Source organism: Mustelus asterias, chromosome 8 (genome assembly GCF_964213995.1).
Source record: "Mustelus asterias chromosome 8, sMusAst1.hap1.1, whole genome shotgun sequence".
In the NCBI taxonomy this organism is placed as follows: Eukaryota; Metazoa; Chordata; class Chondrichthyes; order Carcharhiniformes; family Triakidae; genus Mustelus; species Mustelus asterias.
Window position 1 is genome coordinate 114,348,813 of NC_135808.1, and position 17,878 is coordinate 114,366,690.

Sequence of the window (17,878 nt, forward strand, 5' to 3'; positions counted from 1 at the left end):
TGGGATTGTGGTCGGTGCAGACTCGATGGCTGAATGGCCTCCTTCTGCACTGTAGGGTTTCTATGATTCTATGATTCTATGATTCTACATGATGTTGCCACTTTATCAGCTGTGCAAATTGGAACACAGTGAACAGCAGGCACCTGAACTGCCAGTACGTGCTGCCAGGTGGTGAAACACTCTGCCAGCCTTGCAGATACTGAAAGCTGACCTGAAATGCAACCTATATAATGGACCAGAATCTGTTGTAATGGAGATATTGTTAAATAATAGCACTGTTGCAAAGCAAAAGAGTGCAGATAGTTTATTGTCCAATACTTGCGTGATCCCATTTTGTGGATGAGTAAACTAAGTTAGATCGATGGACATTGTTTTGTATTCCAACATAGAAGTAACAAGATTGAGGAAAAATATTCCATTAAGGAAAGTTTGGGAGCCAAGGAGATCAGTTTTGTGAAACAAACATAAGTTTAATCTATAAACCATTGTTATAGCGTTATTCACACATGACTTATTCATTTATATACTACCAAAACTCACATGACCTTTTTGCTAGCTCCTTTTTGTCAACTGACCAAGTTGTAGACAAATTGGTTTTGTTTATTTGCATTTTTAACTCATGTGTCCCTTGTACCTCACTGTGGTGAGTAAATACATGTTCCTGTCTGACTCATGCAGTGGCCTTATAGCTGCAGTATCAAAATGAGAGTGAGTCACATCCACATGCAAAGTATATTGATCGAGGTCTCAGCTACACTCAATAATTTCTGGCTATCAATGAATAAAGTGACTTGTCCCAGAAAAGATTAATTTGTATTTTGGAGGAAAGGTTACATGGCCCTCCATTAAATAAAAGAAGGGAAAAACAATGTCACATGGTCGCACCAGATGTGGAGACACAGTCAGTAGGGAGTTACCCTGGGAGTCCTCAACATTGACTCTCGAGTTCACAAAGTCTCATAACATCAGGGCATTAGGTCATACAGGAAACCTCCTGCTGAATACCAACTACCACTACCCCTCACACCCCGACCACCACCTTCAGCTGGTGAATCAGTATTTCTCCATGTTAAACACTACCTCAAAGAAGCACTGAGGTGACAAGTGCGCAGAACGTACTTTGGGTTGGGGATTTCAATGTCCATCATCATGAGTGGCACGGAAGCGGCACTGCTGACTGACCTGGCCAAGTCCCCTAAGACTGGATCTGGCAGGTGGCGAGGGAACCAAAAAGAGGGAAAAACCTACTTGGCCTTGTCTTCACCAATCCACCTGTCACCGATGTATCTGCCCATGACAGTTTGTTAGGAGTGACCACCGCACAGTGCTTGTGGTGACAAAGTCACATCTTCACATTGAGGATACCTTATGCCATGTTGTGTGGCATCATCACCGTGTTAAATGGAATAGACTTTGAACAGATAAAGGAACTTAAATCTGAGCAACCATGAGGCACAGTGAGCCACTAGTATCAGCAGCAGAACTGTGTACAGCCACAATCTGTAATCTCATGGCCCGGCATATCCCCACCGTACCAATACCATTAAGCCCTGGCTCGATGAAGAGTGCAGGAAGGCATGCTGGGTGAAGCACCAGGCATACCTCAAGATGAGGTGTCAAGGACTGAATCTATGACACAGAATTACTTGCGATGCCAAACAGCAAAAACAGTAAGTGACAGACAGAGCTAAGTGATTCCACAACCAATGGATCAGATCTAAGCTCTGCAGTCCTGTCACATCCAACCGTGAATGTGGTGGGCAATTAACATCTCACAGTTGGAGGAGGCTTCACGAATCTCTCCATCTTCAATGATGGAGGAGTCCAGCATATCACTGCAAAAGGTAAGGCTGAAGTATCGCAACAATCTTTAGCCAGAAATGCTGAGTTTAATCTCTATCATGAGCAAAGTGATGGAAAGTGCCATCGATGGTGCTATTAGGTAGCACTTACTCATCAATAACCTGCTCACTGATGCTCCGTCTGGGTTGTGCCAGGGTCACTCAGTTCCTGGCCTCATTACAGCCTTGGTCAAAACATGGACAAAGCAGCTGAACTCAAGTGAGGTGAGAGTGAGGTGGGAGTGACAGTCCTTGACATCAAGGCCACATTTGGCCAAGTGTGGCATCAAGGAGCCTTAGCAAAATTGAAGTCAATGGGAATCAGGTGGAAAATTCAGTGCTGGCTGGAGTCATACCAAGCACAAGGGAAGATAGTTGTGGTTGTTGGAGGCCAATCATCTCAGTGCCAGGACATCTCTGCAGGAGTTCCTCAAGGAACAATTATCTTTAGTTGCTTCATCTATGACCTTCCTTCCATCATAAGGTCAGAGGTGGGGATGTCCGCTGATGATTGAACAATGTTCAACACCATTCGCAACATCTTCAGATACCGAAGCAGCCCATGTCTTTATGCAGGAAAAGCTGGGAATAGACAGGTTTGAGCTTTTCTTAATTTATTCATGGAATGTGGGCTGGGCCAGCTTTTATTTCCCACCCCAAGGGCAGTTGAGAGTCAATCACATTGCTGTGGCTCTGGAGTCAGGACAGTACCCTAAAGGATATTAGTGAACCATATGGGTTTTTATGACAATCGACAATGGTTTCATGGTCACCATTGGATATTTAATTCTAGATTTTTATTGAATTCAAATTTCACTATCTGCCATGAATCCCCCACGATCAACAACCCGGGTGTTACCATTGACCAGAAACAAACTGGACTGTGGCTACAAGAGCAGGTCAGAGGCTAGGAATTCTGCCCAGAGTTTAATTGCAGACTCCACAAAGCCTGTCCACCATCTGTAAGGCACAAATCAGGAGTGCGCTGGAATACTCTCCACTTGCCTGGATGAAGGCAGCTCCAACAACACTCAAGAAGCTCGACACCATCCAGGACAAAGGAGTCAGTGAGATTGGCACCCCATCTGCCATCTTCAATGTTCACCCCATCTGCCATCTTTAATGTTCATTCCCTCCACCACCAACACACAGTGGCAGCAATGTATACCATCTACAAGATGTACTGCAGGCGCCTTCGAAAGCATTTTCCAAACCCACAACTTCTACCATCTAGAAGGACAAAGCCAGCAAATGCATGGGAACACCACCCCACCACCTGCAATGTTTTCTCCAAGCCACACACCATCCTGACTTGGAAATATGTCATTGTGACTTCACTGTCACTAAGTCAAAATCCTAGAATGCCCTCCCTAACGACATTGTGGTGTACCTACACCACATGAACTGCAGTGATTCAAGAGGCAGCTCTCCACCACTTTTTCAAGGGCAATTAGGGATGGACAATCATAACCCACATCCTATGAATGAATAAAATAAAAAAGTACTTTTGAAGTATAATCCCAGTTCTAAAGTAGGGAATGCAGCAGCCAATTTGTGTACACAAAGTTCCCAACAGCTTTAGTTAATTGTAACCACACAGGCAGATCTCTCGAAGAATTTCATGTGTTTGTTGACTTCATAGGCAGACATACAGAATGCAGGCATTAAGCTGACTGGGACAAGACTCACTTCTGTCTGACCTTTCCTTAGTCATTGACCTGAATGTCTCTCAATTATTGAACATTGTTTCTTGTTGAGTAGCTTGTTAAGTTAATCCGATGCCCATTGTGGTTTTCATGCTTGGTTGCTCTCAGTAGAATGACCAAGAATTCCCCTACACCAGTCGTTTGATGAGAATCATTGTCTGTTGGTTTGCAACCATCCTATTATGCAATTTGTGACTTGAAGGTAAATTGATGTAGTGAATTTCCAACTAACTTATTACATGGGGCGGCATGGTGGCACAGTGGTTAGCACTGCTGCCTCACAGCATCAGGGACCTGGGTTCGATTCCCAGCTTGGGTCATTGTCTGTGTGGAGTTTGTACGTTCTCCTCGTGTCTGCGTGGGTTCCCTCCAGGTGCTCCAATTTCCTCCCACATTCTGAAAGATGTGCTGGTTAGGTACATTGACCCGAACAGGTGCCAAAGTGCGGTGACATGGGGAATTTCACAGTAACTACATTGCAGGGTTAATGTAAGCCTTACTTGTAACTAATAAATAAACTTTACTCCTTACATTCTAGAAATTGACATTTCCATATACATCAGGTATTCCAGTAATACTTGAGGACATGGTTACTCATTCTATCACCTTTACACCACAAGCACATGTTGTCTCAGGCATTGTAGCACAGACATGCGTATTCCATAATGAGTAAAACAGTCATTAAGAAAGTCTGGGATGTTGTTTCAATAGGTCAGAGCTCATAGTTATCTTTCAACCTCATAAATATATGTTGCAGTTTGGTCATTCTTGACAAGTGTCAGTGTTTTTTTGCACAGATGGCATGAGGCACATTTGGACCAGGAAAAGCATGTCTCACCTTGCAATGTCACATTCTACTCACCTTTAAAATCCTTAGAAATGTCGGATTGCATCAATTATTGTGCACTGCGAGCGCGCTTCAGAATAATTTTAATGTGTTGCCTTCTGCACAATATTGCCAATGAAAAGCACGTGTCGAAGAGACGCAGCACATGCCAGACCTCAGGAAGAGAATGATGGGACTCAGTCCACTAACCATGACTGAAGTGACAGTGGTGGTATAAGCACTGCTTATGGCAAGGTGATCCAGTATCAGAACTATGGGGCAGAATTTAACGGCTGGTGGGGTTTCCTACCCCACCATCACAGTAGCCCGCAGGGAAACACCTTCACCCTAGTCAGCTGCCTTGTGACCATCATATGCTCTGTGGGGAAGTTAGTGAGCAGGAGGTGGGCCTTCCACCCCTGGAGGATTGTCTCCAGCTAATTAAAACTCTTCATAATATTCAGTAGCCGCAAGGCAGCTGTCCAGATCAACGGTGCTTCCCCTGCCTCCAATAACTGCTAACCATCTGACTGGCCATCCACTCTCTGGTTTCAGTGCCACCACGTGCAGTGCTGCCCCTGCTCGGTCTGCCTTCAGTCTTAGCAAACAAAGATGTGGGAGAGGGATGAAAGTTTAGTCTGGGACAGGAGGCCTTCATAGGTTGGATGCAGGGAGTGGAGAGGACAGGGAGAAGGCCACGAGCGATGACCATTTTGGGTTTGGCCAAAATGAGAAAATGAAGCCCGTGAGGAAGGCCCTTTCCCACCCAAGGCCTGGACACGCCAACCTGCTGGGTTTCCCATCCGTCGCTAGCCTCCAGCTGCCAGCCGAAAAGGTGTGAACACGGCAGTAAATGGCCATTAAATGATCATTAAATGGCCACAAGGGCCTCAATTGGGGTGAGGGTGGGTGGGCCATCCTAGGCCTCACCCGCCGCCTGTGGAATTGTGGGAAGGTAAGTGGGAAGGTAAGTGGTGGCAGGAAAGTCACCCACAGAATTTTATAAGCTCCCTATACCTGTCTGCAACCCTGCCTGCAGTGGAACATAAAATACTACCCGTTATCTTGGCAAGTCAGAGCTCCAAGATATATACTTCAGCCTCATAAATACATGTTGCAGTTAGATCATTCTTGACCCGTGTCGAGGTTTTTCTGCACAGATGGCATGAGGAACATTTAATTGCATCAATTATTGTGCAGTGTGAGCATGCTCCAGAAAGCAAGCATTCACGATCTTACAAATTGTGAGTTCGTGGAGCATTAATTCATTTTCTTAATAAGAGAGGCGGCATTGCCCACAAATCCACAGATGGTAACATGGGTGAACATCCTGCTAAGTGATGGCAGAGCATCATGCGTCCCTACATCACTACAAAGAAAAAAAATGTTGCCAAATAAGTCAAATATATATCCGAGGCTGACTGTCTGGTGCTCTGGAACTGTACTGAGTTCTAGTTGCTAAGGCTCTAGAAATTATGTCAGAGGACTGAGACTGAGGAAGGTTACAAAAATTTAAACTTGTCAAATTTACAATGAGAGGTGGCATTACAGGGATGCCAGGAGTGATTCTCCCGGGTCTGAATTAAATAAATGGAGGAAAATCAGACAAGTTCCTTTTTCATGCATATCTGTTCTGAGCTGCCCAATTTCCTAATATTCTGATATCTGGTGTACCTGAGTGATTCAATGCATGTAGCGTCCGAAAGACATGCTGATTAGGTGTATTGGCCACGCTAAATTCACCCTCAGCGTACCTGAACAGGTGCCAGATTGTGGCGGCTAAGGGATTTTCACAGTAACATCTGCTGCCTCACAGCGCCAGGGGCCCAGGTTCGATTCTTAGCTTGGGTCACTCTCTGTGCGGAGTCTGCATGTTCTTTCCGTGTCTGCGTGGGTTTCCTCCAGGTGCTCCGGTTTCCTCCCACAGTCCATAGATGTGCTGATTAGGTGGATTGGCCATTCTAAATTGCCCCTTAGTGTCAGGGGGACTAGCAGGGTAAATACATGGGGTTATGTGGATAGGGCCTGGGTGGGATTGTGGTCGGTGCAGACTTGATAGGCTGAATGGCCTCCTTCTGCACTGTAGGATTCTATGATTCTATTCAATGATTGTAGTGTTAATGTAAGCCTTCTGTGACACTAATAAGTAACTTAAACTAAACCTAAAAGAACATCTCCCACAATGTGGAACACCAAAGCTTAATCTAGCTGTTAAATATGGTAACTTCAATACTTCAAGAAAGCATTGGTGCCAACTACTATGTCAAGAGCAAAGCAAAGAAATATTATACATAAACAATGATCAAAATCTAAAATAATCTTTGGATAGTGCAGTGGACATAAAAATGCTGAATTCATTGAACATGACATTAGATGGGGGAGCTGGGGGTTTGTGTAGAGGGCTGAACGAGTGAAAAGATGAAGGGATTATCCTATGAGGAAAGTTTGAGTAGGTTGGACCTTCACCCATTGGAGTTTAGCAGAATGAGAAGAGATCACATTGAATCATATAAGATCCTGAGGGGCCTTGACAGGATGGATGTTGAGAAGATGTTTCCCTTCGTGGGGGAACCTCCAGAGAAGGTTCACAAGAATGATCCCAGGAATGAAGGATCACCCTTGTTTGTCATATGAGGAGCAGTTGAGGAGTCTGTGCCGATACTCGATGGAGTTTACAAGGATGATGGGTAATCTAATTGAAACTTACAGAATACTGAGAGGCCTAGATAGAGTGGGCGTGGAGAGGATGTCTCCACTAGTGGGACAGATTAGAACTCGAGGGCACAACGTCGGAGTGAAGGGACGCTCCTTTAAAACTGAGATGAGGAGGAATTTCTTCAGCCAGAAGGTGGTTAATCTGTGGAACTCATTGCCATAGAGGGCTGTGGGGGCCAGGTCATTGAGTGTCTTTAAGACAGAGATAGATAGGTTCTTGATCAATAAGGGGATCAAGGGTACGGGAAGAAGGCAGGAGAATGAGGATGAGAATTATATCAGCCATGATCGAATGGTGGAGCAGACTCGATGGGCCAAATGGCCTAATTCTGCTCCTATATCTTATGGTCTTATGGAATCTAGAATGAAGGATCACTGTTTAGAAGTTAGGGGTCTCCCATTTAACACTGAAATGCAGAGAACTTTTTCCTCTCAGAGGTCGTTAGTCTCTGCAATTCTGTTCCGCAGAGAGCAGCAGAAGTTGGTCAATGAATATATCCAAGGCTGACTTAGATAGATTTTAGATTGACAAAGGAGTCCAGGGTTATGGGGGAAGACAAGAAAATGGCGCTGAGTTTACATATTGGAGGTCAGCTAGGAGTGTGTTCAAATGGTCAAGTCTAGAGGTAACAAAGGTAGACAGAGAGTTTCAGCAGCAGAAGATCTGAGGCATGTTACCCAGCATCCGCAAACACTAGCCATTGTAAATTGAAACATGCTTGTGAGGTTGTTCTCTATTCAGATTTCACATAGAAAACAGGAGCAATATAGTCAGCAGGACTACTCCATATTCAGAGCCCAAGTCTTTGTTTCGCTGTCTATTTCTATCGTGCTCTCTTTCTCATTTCTTCTCTTTATTTTTGTTTCGTCTATTTTTTAGAACATAATTTAAAGGAAATTGGGCATCATTTTATTCATCCCTTGTATTTTTGGCCGCCATTTCATTTACAATTTCATGCATTTGCGTGATTGCAATGTCACAGAGTTGGAAGCAGGCGGCCTGAGTAAGATCTGCAGTCAAAAACCCAACTGGTGGTTTATATGACAGCGAGATTGTAAACAGCCTGGTTCATCCTCAGGCAGTTGCCAGGGAGAGGAATGGTTAGGGAGTGGAGTTTGTGGCAGGGCCTAAAGGCAATAGCTTCAGTCTTCCCAGTAGTTAATTGAAGGATATTTCTTCTCATCCATACTGAATGCAAGTCAGGCAGTCTGACAATTTTGTAACAGAGAAGGATTCGTGGTGAGGTAAGCTGTGTGTTGTCAGGGTACATGTGGGGACTCATGTTATTTTTGGGTGATATCTTTAAGGGACAGCATGTAGATTAGAAATAGAAGGGCTCCCAAGAGTAGATCCTTTGGGGGCAGCAGAGGTAACTGTGGATGAAAGGGAAGAGAAGCCATTAATGGTGATTTTCTGGCTACGATTAGAGAGATACGGACGGAAATAAGTGAGTACAGTTCCATCCAGCTGGACGATGCTGGAGAGGCATTGGGGGAGGATCGTTTGAGGGCGGGAAGTTTGCTATATAGATAACGGGAAAAGAAATAGGAGGAAATGTTGACAGAATTAGACGAGAAAGAGTGAGAGGAGGGTCTTGCAGAACATAAACAACACCATGGACCAGTTGACTCGAATGCCTGTTTCTGATATCTGTACAGTCTATATAATATTACAAAGTCTGTGATATGTGCAAATCAATAAAACTTGAGTTAACCTGTACTTACTGCATATAATGCTGACATGCACTAACCTTGTTTGCTCCCAGGGGCATGTCAAGGTACAACAATAAACATTACTGAGCAGTTTAACGTACAATATGATGACATTTTGAACCACAATTACTGCAAATGCATAACTCTCAAACACATCAGACCCAGGTAAAAGCACTTGCCATAAGTCCATGGGGATATCACAGGCACATATTCCTCAATATCAGCACCAAAATAACATTTTCCTAGATTATTGTAGACTGCAATAATGACAATGACAAGTTTTTGAAGTTTATTAGTCACAAGTAGGGTTACATTAACACTGCAATGAAGTTACTGTGAAAATGCCCTAGTCGCCACACTCCGGCGCCTGTTCAGGTACACTGAGGGAGAATTTAGCATGGCCAATGCACCTAACCGGCACGTCTTTCGGACTGTGGGAGGAAACTGGAGCACCCGGAGGCAACACACGCAGACACGGGGAGAACATGCGGACTCTGCACTGACAGTGACCCAAACTGGGAATCAAAACCCAGGTCCCTGACGCTGTGAGGCAGCAGTGCTAACCATTGCGCCACCGTGCCGAGTGAAAGTTGCAATCACGCAAATGCATGAAATTGTAAATCAAATGGTGGCCAAAAATACAAGGGGTGAATAAAATGATGCCCAATTTCCTTTAAATTAAGTTCTAAAAAATAGATCGACGAAACAAAAATAAAGAGATGAGAAAAGGAGCAGAATAGAAATAGACAGAGAAACAAATACTTGGGCTCTGAATATTGAGTAGTCCTGCTGACTGTATTGCTCCTGTTTTCTATGTGAAATCTGAATAGAGAATAACCTCACAAGCATGTTTCAATTTACAATGACTAGTGTTTGCGGATGCTGGGTAACATGCAGCTGTAATGCTGCTGACCTCTACTGCACTAAAATAGCTTTTACAGCTGAAACATTCAGAGCACAGGGTCGCAAAGAACCTTCTCCTCTCTCACTCCAGTGGCATAAACATTCAGAGCACAGGGCCATACCAGAGAACCTCCTCTATCACTGCAGTGATACCAATATTCAGAATCCAAGGCCACACTAAATCAAAAATCTAATGGGTCCGCTGTGAAGCCAAGCTAGAAGCAATGGCCCGAATATTAAAGCACATGGGATTGCAGATAATGTCTCGAGATGGATAGAAAACAGGTTAGCAGATAGGGAGCAAAGAGTTGGCATTAATGGGTCTTTTTCTGATTGGCAGGCAGTGACTAGTGGGGTGCCACAAGGATCTGTGCTAAGACCCCTACTGTTCACATTATATATTAATGATTTGGGAGCTGAATGTATTATCTCCAAATTTTCAGATGATACAAAGTTGGGTGGGTGAGTGAGCTGTGAGGAGGATGCAGAGATGCATCAATGTGATTTGGACAGGCTGAGTGCGTGGGCATATGCATGGCAGATGCAGTGTAATGTGGATAAATGTGAGGTTATCCACTTTGGTAGCAATAATAAGAAGACAGATTATTATTCGAATGGTGAGAGAGACGGATTCTCAGCGAGACCTTGGTGTCCTCATGCATCAGTCGCTGAAAGTAAGCGCACAGGTACAGCAGGCAGTAAAGAAGACAAATGGTATGTTGGCCTTCATACGAGAGGATTTGAGTATAGGGATAGGGATGTTTTGCTTCAATTGTGCAGGGCATTGGTAAGGCCACACCTGGAGTATTGTATGCAGTTTTGGTATCCTTATCTGAGGAAAGATGTCTTTGTTATAGAGGGAGTACAGCAAAGGTTTACCAGGCTGATTCCTGGGATGGCAGGTCTGTCATATGAGGAGAGACTAAGTCAATTAGGAGTCACCTGGAGTACTGTGTACAGTTTTGGTCTCCTTACTTTAGAAAGGATATACTGGCATTGGAGGGGGTGCAGAGGAGATTCATTAGGTTGATTCTGGAATTGAGAGGGTTGGCTTATGAGGAGAAACTGAGTGGACTGGGACTATACTCATTGAAATTTAGAAGAATGAGGGGAGATCTTATAGAAACATATAAGATTATGAAGGGAATAGATAAGATAGAAGCAGGTGAAACTAGAACTAGGGGGGCATGGCCTTAAAATAAGGGGGAGCAGATTAGGACTGATTTGAGGAGGAACTTCTTCACACAAAGGATTGTGAGTCTGTGAATTCCCTGCCCAGTGAAGCAGTTGAGGCTACCTCATTGAATGTTTTTATGGCAAGGATAGATACATTTTTGAACAGTAAAGGAATTAAGGGTTATGGTGAGCCAGAGATAAGTGGAGCTGAGTCCACAAAAAGATCAGCCATGATCTTATTGAATGGCGGAACAGGCTCGAGGGGCCAGGTGGACTACTTCTGCTCCTAGTTCTTGTGTTCTTATCTTGCCAAACATACTCTATCACAGCACTCCTCACATCCGGGGTGGATTTTCCGGCAGCGCTCGCCCCAAGACTGGAAAATCCCATCCAAGGTCAATGGAGCTTTGCATGATCCTATCCGGCCCAACATGATTCCCGTGGTGGGCGGGACGGGAAAATTCCGTCCAAAATATGTAATCAATGCACCACCCCTTTTTTTGAACTAGCACTTGAAACTTGTACAAGTTGAATGCTGAGGAAACAATTTTGTTGTCTGTTTTGAAAATAACAGCAAGAAACTGTGCTGCTGACAGAGTTCCATCAGAAAGCCATCAAATCAAATGCAAGTCATCCAAGCAGCCAATAGAGAGGAGACCTAATAGAAGTATATAAGATGTTGAGAGGCATAGATCGGGTGGACTCTCAGAGGCTTTTTCCCAGGGTGGAAATGGCTGCTACGAGAGGACACAGGTTTAAGGTGTTGGGGGGTAGGTAAAGGGGAAATGTTAGGGGGAAGTTTTTCACACAGAGGATGATGGGCGAGTGGAATCGGCTGCCGTCAGTGGTGGTGGAGGCAAACTCAATAGGGTCTTTTAAGAGACTCCTGGATGAGTACATGGGACTTAATAGGATGGAGGGTTATAGGTAGGCCTAAACGGTAGGGATATGTTCGGCACAACTTGTGGGGCCGAAGGGCCTGTTTTGTGCTGTAGTTTTTCTATGTTTCTATGTAATAAACAGAAAAATCTCAAAAGTGGAAGGACTCCCCCAACCTGTTCACCTCTGGAAATCCAACTACAAGAAGCCTCACAGCTTACTGAGAAGCCCCAGTTTTACAACGCTCTCACTTCACCTTAACCATCAACTTATCATAGAATCCCTACAACGCAGAAGGGGGCCAATCGGCCCATCGAGTCTGCACTGTCCGTCTGACAGAGCATCTTACCCAAGCCCATCCCCCCTTAATCTATCCCTGTAATCCCACGTATTTACCCTGGTAATGCCCTAAACCTATACATCTTTGGACACAAGAGGAAATTTAGCATGGCCGATCCACCTAACCAGCACATCTTTTGGACTGTGGGAGGAGACTGGAGCACCTGGAGGAATTTCATGCAGACACAGGGAGAATGTGCAGACTCCACACCGACAGTCACCCAAGGCTGGAATTGTACCTGGGTCCCCGGCATTGTGAGGCAGCCGTGTTAACCACTGTATCACCGTGCCGTGGTGCAGCTAAAGCCTGCTACAAGAGGAATTGAAATAATCATAGACTACAATTGCATTAATTTATCTTTATCTGTATCTAATCTTTGTGTGTGTGATAGTTTGGACGAGGCAAGTGAGTGAAATATTGTATGTTAAATTCTTAAGTGAGTATGTGCTAATTTATAACATCCTTTATTTTTAACTTACAAAAGGCTTGCTGCTGGAAATCACTTAATTGGGATTCTCACTCGGAGAGTGTGGAAACACACATTTTTAACACAATAATATGTTGATCATGGACAATAAAAAGGAACACATAAATTCTGTCCTTGACACTGCTCTCACTTCTTTCTGTTCTACAGGTCATTGACTCATAGAACCCCTACAGTGCATAAGAGGCCATTTGGACCATCGAGTCTACGCCAACTCTCTGAGAGAGTATCTGACCCAGGCCTTTTCCCCTGCCCTATTCCTGTAATTCCACACATTTACCATGGCCAATCTACCTACCCTGCACACCTTTGGCCTATGGGAGGAAACGGAGCACCCAGAGGAAACCCACACAGACACAGGGAGAACATGCCGGAATTGAATCCAGTTCCCTGGCGCTATGAGGCAGCAGTGCTAACCACTGTGCCATTATGCTGCCCAAAGGTGAGAGAGGTGCTATCAAAATAGTCTTAGTCACTTGCTGTTGTGAATGCCGTAGATGGTTCATACTACAGCACAATGTGCTGGTGATGGAACAGATAGGTACTGAGTCCATTTGCATGGGTAACAATCAAGCAAACTTCTTGAAACTTCTTGATTATCTTATTTGCTGCATTCAACCAGAGAAGTGGCAAATGTTCCACCAGATTCTTGACTGACGTATTATAGATGATGCGCAGACTTTGATGTATCAGTTGTTGGGGAACCACTTATCACAGTATACCCAGCCTCTGCCCACATATCCCTCAATTCCCATCCTATTCATGTATTTGTCAAGATGCCCCTTAAAAGTTACTATCGTATCTGCTTTCACTACCTCCCCTTGGCAGTGAGTTCCAGGCACCCACCCCACTCTGTGTAAAAAACTTGCCACGTACATCTAACCCTGGGTTGACCTGGGTTCAATTCCAGCTTTGGGTGACTGTCAGTGTAGAGTTTGCACGTTCTCCCCGTGATTGTGTTGGTTTCCTCTGGGTGCTCCTGTTTCTTCCCACACACCAAAGATGTACAGGTTAAGTGGATTGACCATGCTAAATTGTCCCTTAGTGTTCCAAGATATGGATGAGCCATGGGTAAATGTGAGTTACAGGAACAGGGTGGGGGTAAGGTACTCTGTTAGAAAGAGTTTGCGCAGACTTAATGGGCCAAATGGCCTCCTTCGGCACTGTAGGGAATCTATGATTCAATGATTTAACATCAGCAGCTAAAACATGGCCAAAAAAAAAGAAAAATGACAAGGTGAATTGAAGGCCTATTCCATCTCACTTTTATGTGCCCCCAATAAAGTACTTCATGTATTACACAACCTGCTCATCAAAAATGTATGTTTTCAAGCTATGTGGAAATGTACAGACTTCTTAATTAGTTGGCTTTTAATGAACCTAGCAATTTTCTTTGATGGTTCAGATGTCTTCAAAGTTGCCTGAATTTCCTTTTGTCCTTTCTCCATTATTTATTTTTGTATCATCTTTCAATCTATTTATAATTAATGAATGAAGAAATATTATTTTCCTACATCTCTGCAGAGATGTATCAACCAAACCTTCATCTCCCATGGGTCAGATGAGCAGCAGGCTATTACAGCCTTGGCAGGAGAGGTGTACTTAAAGACAAGGTACGAGGGAGAGTCCTTGGGGAGAGATAGGAAACACACATGAGCATCAATTCATGCAATAGAAGGTAATTTGTCAGATGGCCATGTTTGCAAAGGCTTTGCATATATAAGAGCGGCTCATCTCTGCAGTCTACAGGGAAACAGGAGAAGGCTACGTGTGCTTGTGGTCGCACGCTCATTCTGGTAAGAACCAAATTCACAAGGTCAGAAGTACAACATAAAATGTCTTACAGCATCTTGGAGCTTAGTTATTACAGCTTGTCATCTTTTTTTTTCTAATGTGATTCATGCAACAGTCATCCTCCACCCCATGCCAGGATACTGTCATTTAGATCTACACAGATTTAGCTGAAGATCATTTGAGGGGAATGGTGATGCATTGCTGGGTGTCACTGCATCTAATGTGTCAGTCCATTTTAATGGCAGGCCGTGGAAAGCATCTCAACTGAGGATTTCTTTCAGCGCCGTTTGCATAGTGGTGCTTAAGATGCATGGAAAAGGTTCAGTAAAATAAAATTATATCCTAAAGTTTTACTGTTTTACATTTATACTCGCAGTTCATTCTTTAAAATAATTTGTTTTACTATCACAGATTGCATTACTTTAACACACTTTACATTTACTGCACACTAGGGAATTAACAGTGGTGGGGTGAATAGAAATTCATGCACTTTTTAAACGGTGTCAAGTCAAATAATATTAATGATGTGGAATCATTGACTATTACAGCACAGAAATGGGCCTTTTGAGTTACATATCAGAATACTATTGCTCACGCTTTCCAACTGTTCATATCCATCGTGCTCCTATTTGTTACATCGGGACTTTGCAAACATGGGATGTGTGTGTCACTGGTTACACTGGTCACGCATCCCTAATTGCCATAGAATTGATTGGCTTGCCAGGCCATTTCAGAAGGCAGTATTTCAGACTGAGTAAAGATGCCAGATTTCCTTCCCTACAGAGCCTTAGTGAACCGGATGAATTTTTACAACAATTAATGAGTTTCATGGTCACCATTAACCAAGACTAGCTTTCAACTCCAGATTTTATTAACTGAATTTCATATCCACCAGCTGCTGTGGTGGGATTTGAACCCATGTCCAGGAGCATTAGCCTGTGTCTCTGACTCAGTGCCATTATCACTATGCCGCCATGTCCTCTAAGGTTATCAGTTCCTTGCGTCATCTGGAATATTTCTTCACATCCAAGGTTATAAGTTCCTTGAATCGTCTAGAATGCTTCTTCTGAAACTCCTGTTGAAATTGGAGAATGGCAAACAGCCTCCGCCTGCAACCTCCAGTACAGTGAGCTCTGACAATCAAACAGCGTAAGAAGTTTAACAACACCAGGTTAAAGTCCAACAGGTTTATTTGGTAGCAAAAGCCACACAAGCTTTCGGAGCTCCAAGCCCCTTCTTCAGGTGAGTGGGAATTCTGTTCACAAACAGGGCATATAAAGACACAGACTCAATTTACATGAATAATGGTTGGAATGCGAATACTTACAGCTAATCAAGTCTTTAAGATACAAACAACGTGAGTGGAGAGAGCATCAAGACAGGCTAAAAAGATGTGTATTGTCTCCAGACAGTGAAACTCTGCAGGTCCAGGCAGGCTGTGGGGGTTACAGATAGTGTGACATGAACCCAATATCCCGGTTGAGGCCGTCCTCGTGTGTGCGGAACTTGGCTATCAGTTTCTGCTCAGCGACTCTGCGCCGTCTTGTGTCGTGAAGAACGCCTTGGAGAACGCTTACCCGAATATCAGAGGCCGAATGCCCGTGACCGTAATCCTAACAGCCCCAGCATGTTAACAAATCTTAAAACCATGTAGGTAATACCTAAAATCTATTCATGTCTGTAAATGGTTATTTTGCTAGTCAGCACTTCAGCAATGGTGGGCAATTTAATCCATGATTTAGTTCCATTAATATATCCACGCATACAGAACCTTTGCATTTCTCCCTGAACTCTGACATTTCTTCAGAGCGGATTAAAGTTTAAGGGTGGAGTTTTATTGGCTTGCCTCGCCCATTGATGGGCGGAGCGAGCCGGTAAAATCAAGCGAGAGCCGAGAAATCAGGATCATGCCTGATTTCCCGCTCTCGCAATTTTATAAGAGCCGGATTTCCGGAGAGGTCAGCCTCTCATGGGAAATGGATGAGAGGCTGAATAATTTATTTAGATATATTGTAATGTTAATTCACATGTGTACAGTGAGCTCGGCGCTCAGTCGTCTGGGATCACTTGCCTTTATGGCCTCGCTGGGAGAGGTTCTCTCCGTCGAGGGAAACACCTGCTCCCCATGGACGGGGAACAATCGTGTTGGCCTTGCCAGTGGAACTGGAGGCCATTGAGGCCCCCCGGGGAGGTCGAGGGCAAGGGGGGTTGCCCCTTGGGCAGTGCCAGCCGGGGTAAGGGCCTGAAGGGGGCTCCTGAAGGAGTATGAAGGGGGCAGGGCATGAAGGGGCAGCCCAATCAAGGTGGTGGGGGAGGGGGCTCCTGCTAGATATCTGTGAGTTGTGGGGCTTGCAATCAGCTGCGGGCCCCCATGATTGCAGGGGTGTGGGGGGTTGGTTCAGGCTGGCTTCAGCAGCAGGGGCCTGACAGCTCTCTCTGCGTCTGTCAGACCCCTGCTGCTGAAACTGCGCATGCGCAGCATCCATCAGAGGTCTGCACATGCACAGTGGCTCCCTCTACAGGCTGGCTGGCGAATTAAACCCAGCCCAGTGCCTGCAGCAGCTCGAAAGAGTCTACACCATTTTTTCAATGACTAAGTGAGGAAGATTGGGCGTGAAAACTCACTCAGAAAATGGATCAGGAACTCTCCCGTTTTCACACTAATTGGACACTTAAAATCATTCTTGTAAAATTTCGCCCTAAATTTTAAAGTTTATTTATTTGTGTCACAATAGGCTTACATTAACACTGCAATGAAGTTACTGTGAAAATCCCCCAGTCACCACACTGCGGCACCTGTTCGGGTACACTGAGGGAGAACTTAGCATGGCCAATGCACCTAACCAGCACATTTTTCGGACTGTGGGAGGAAATCCACACAGCCACAGGGAGAACGTGCAGACTCCACACAGACAGTGACCCCAGCCGGGAATCAAACCCGGGCCCCTGGCGCTGTGAGGCAGCAGTGCTAACCACTGTGCCATCCCCCCCCCCCAGATTATAGGTAGGCTGAAAATCCTTTGCATGCCTGGGACCACAAGACCTATCGTTATGAGTTCCTAGCTGCTGATGCAGAGCTATGTATTAAATTAGGAAAAAAGGCAATAAGCTTTAAGTCCTTCTGAGCTATCTGTTCAATAGATCGAAGGTGACTCCATGTTGGTAACATTTAGGATTTTATTCACACATAAGCAAGATTTAAAGCATTGCAATATTTAGGCAAATGTTTACAAATAACATTTGAGAATTCTACCTCTTATTGTCCTTTGGATAGAATGTGTGGTCCTTATGTCTTATCTTCTACTCACATACCCATCCACATCTGTCTGGGGTCCTTTCTGACCTTTCTGTATTGACAGTGACACAAACCTACTGGGATATATCCCCAAAAGAAAAGGAACTGCAGAAAAATCCATCCAATCTTAGATAGCAGGTTGTTTGGTCAGGTATACGCCTTGGGCCTCATGCCATTTAATCTTAGCACTAGCTTTCTCTGTGCTT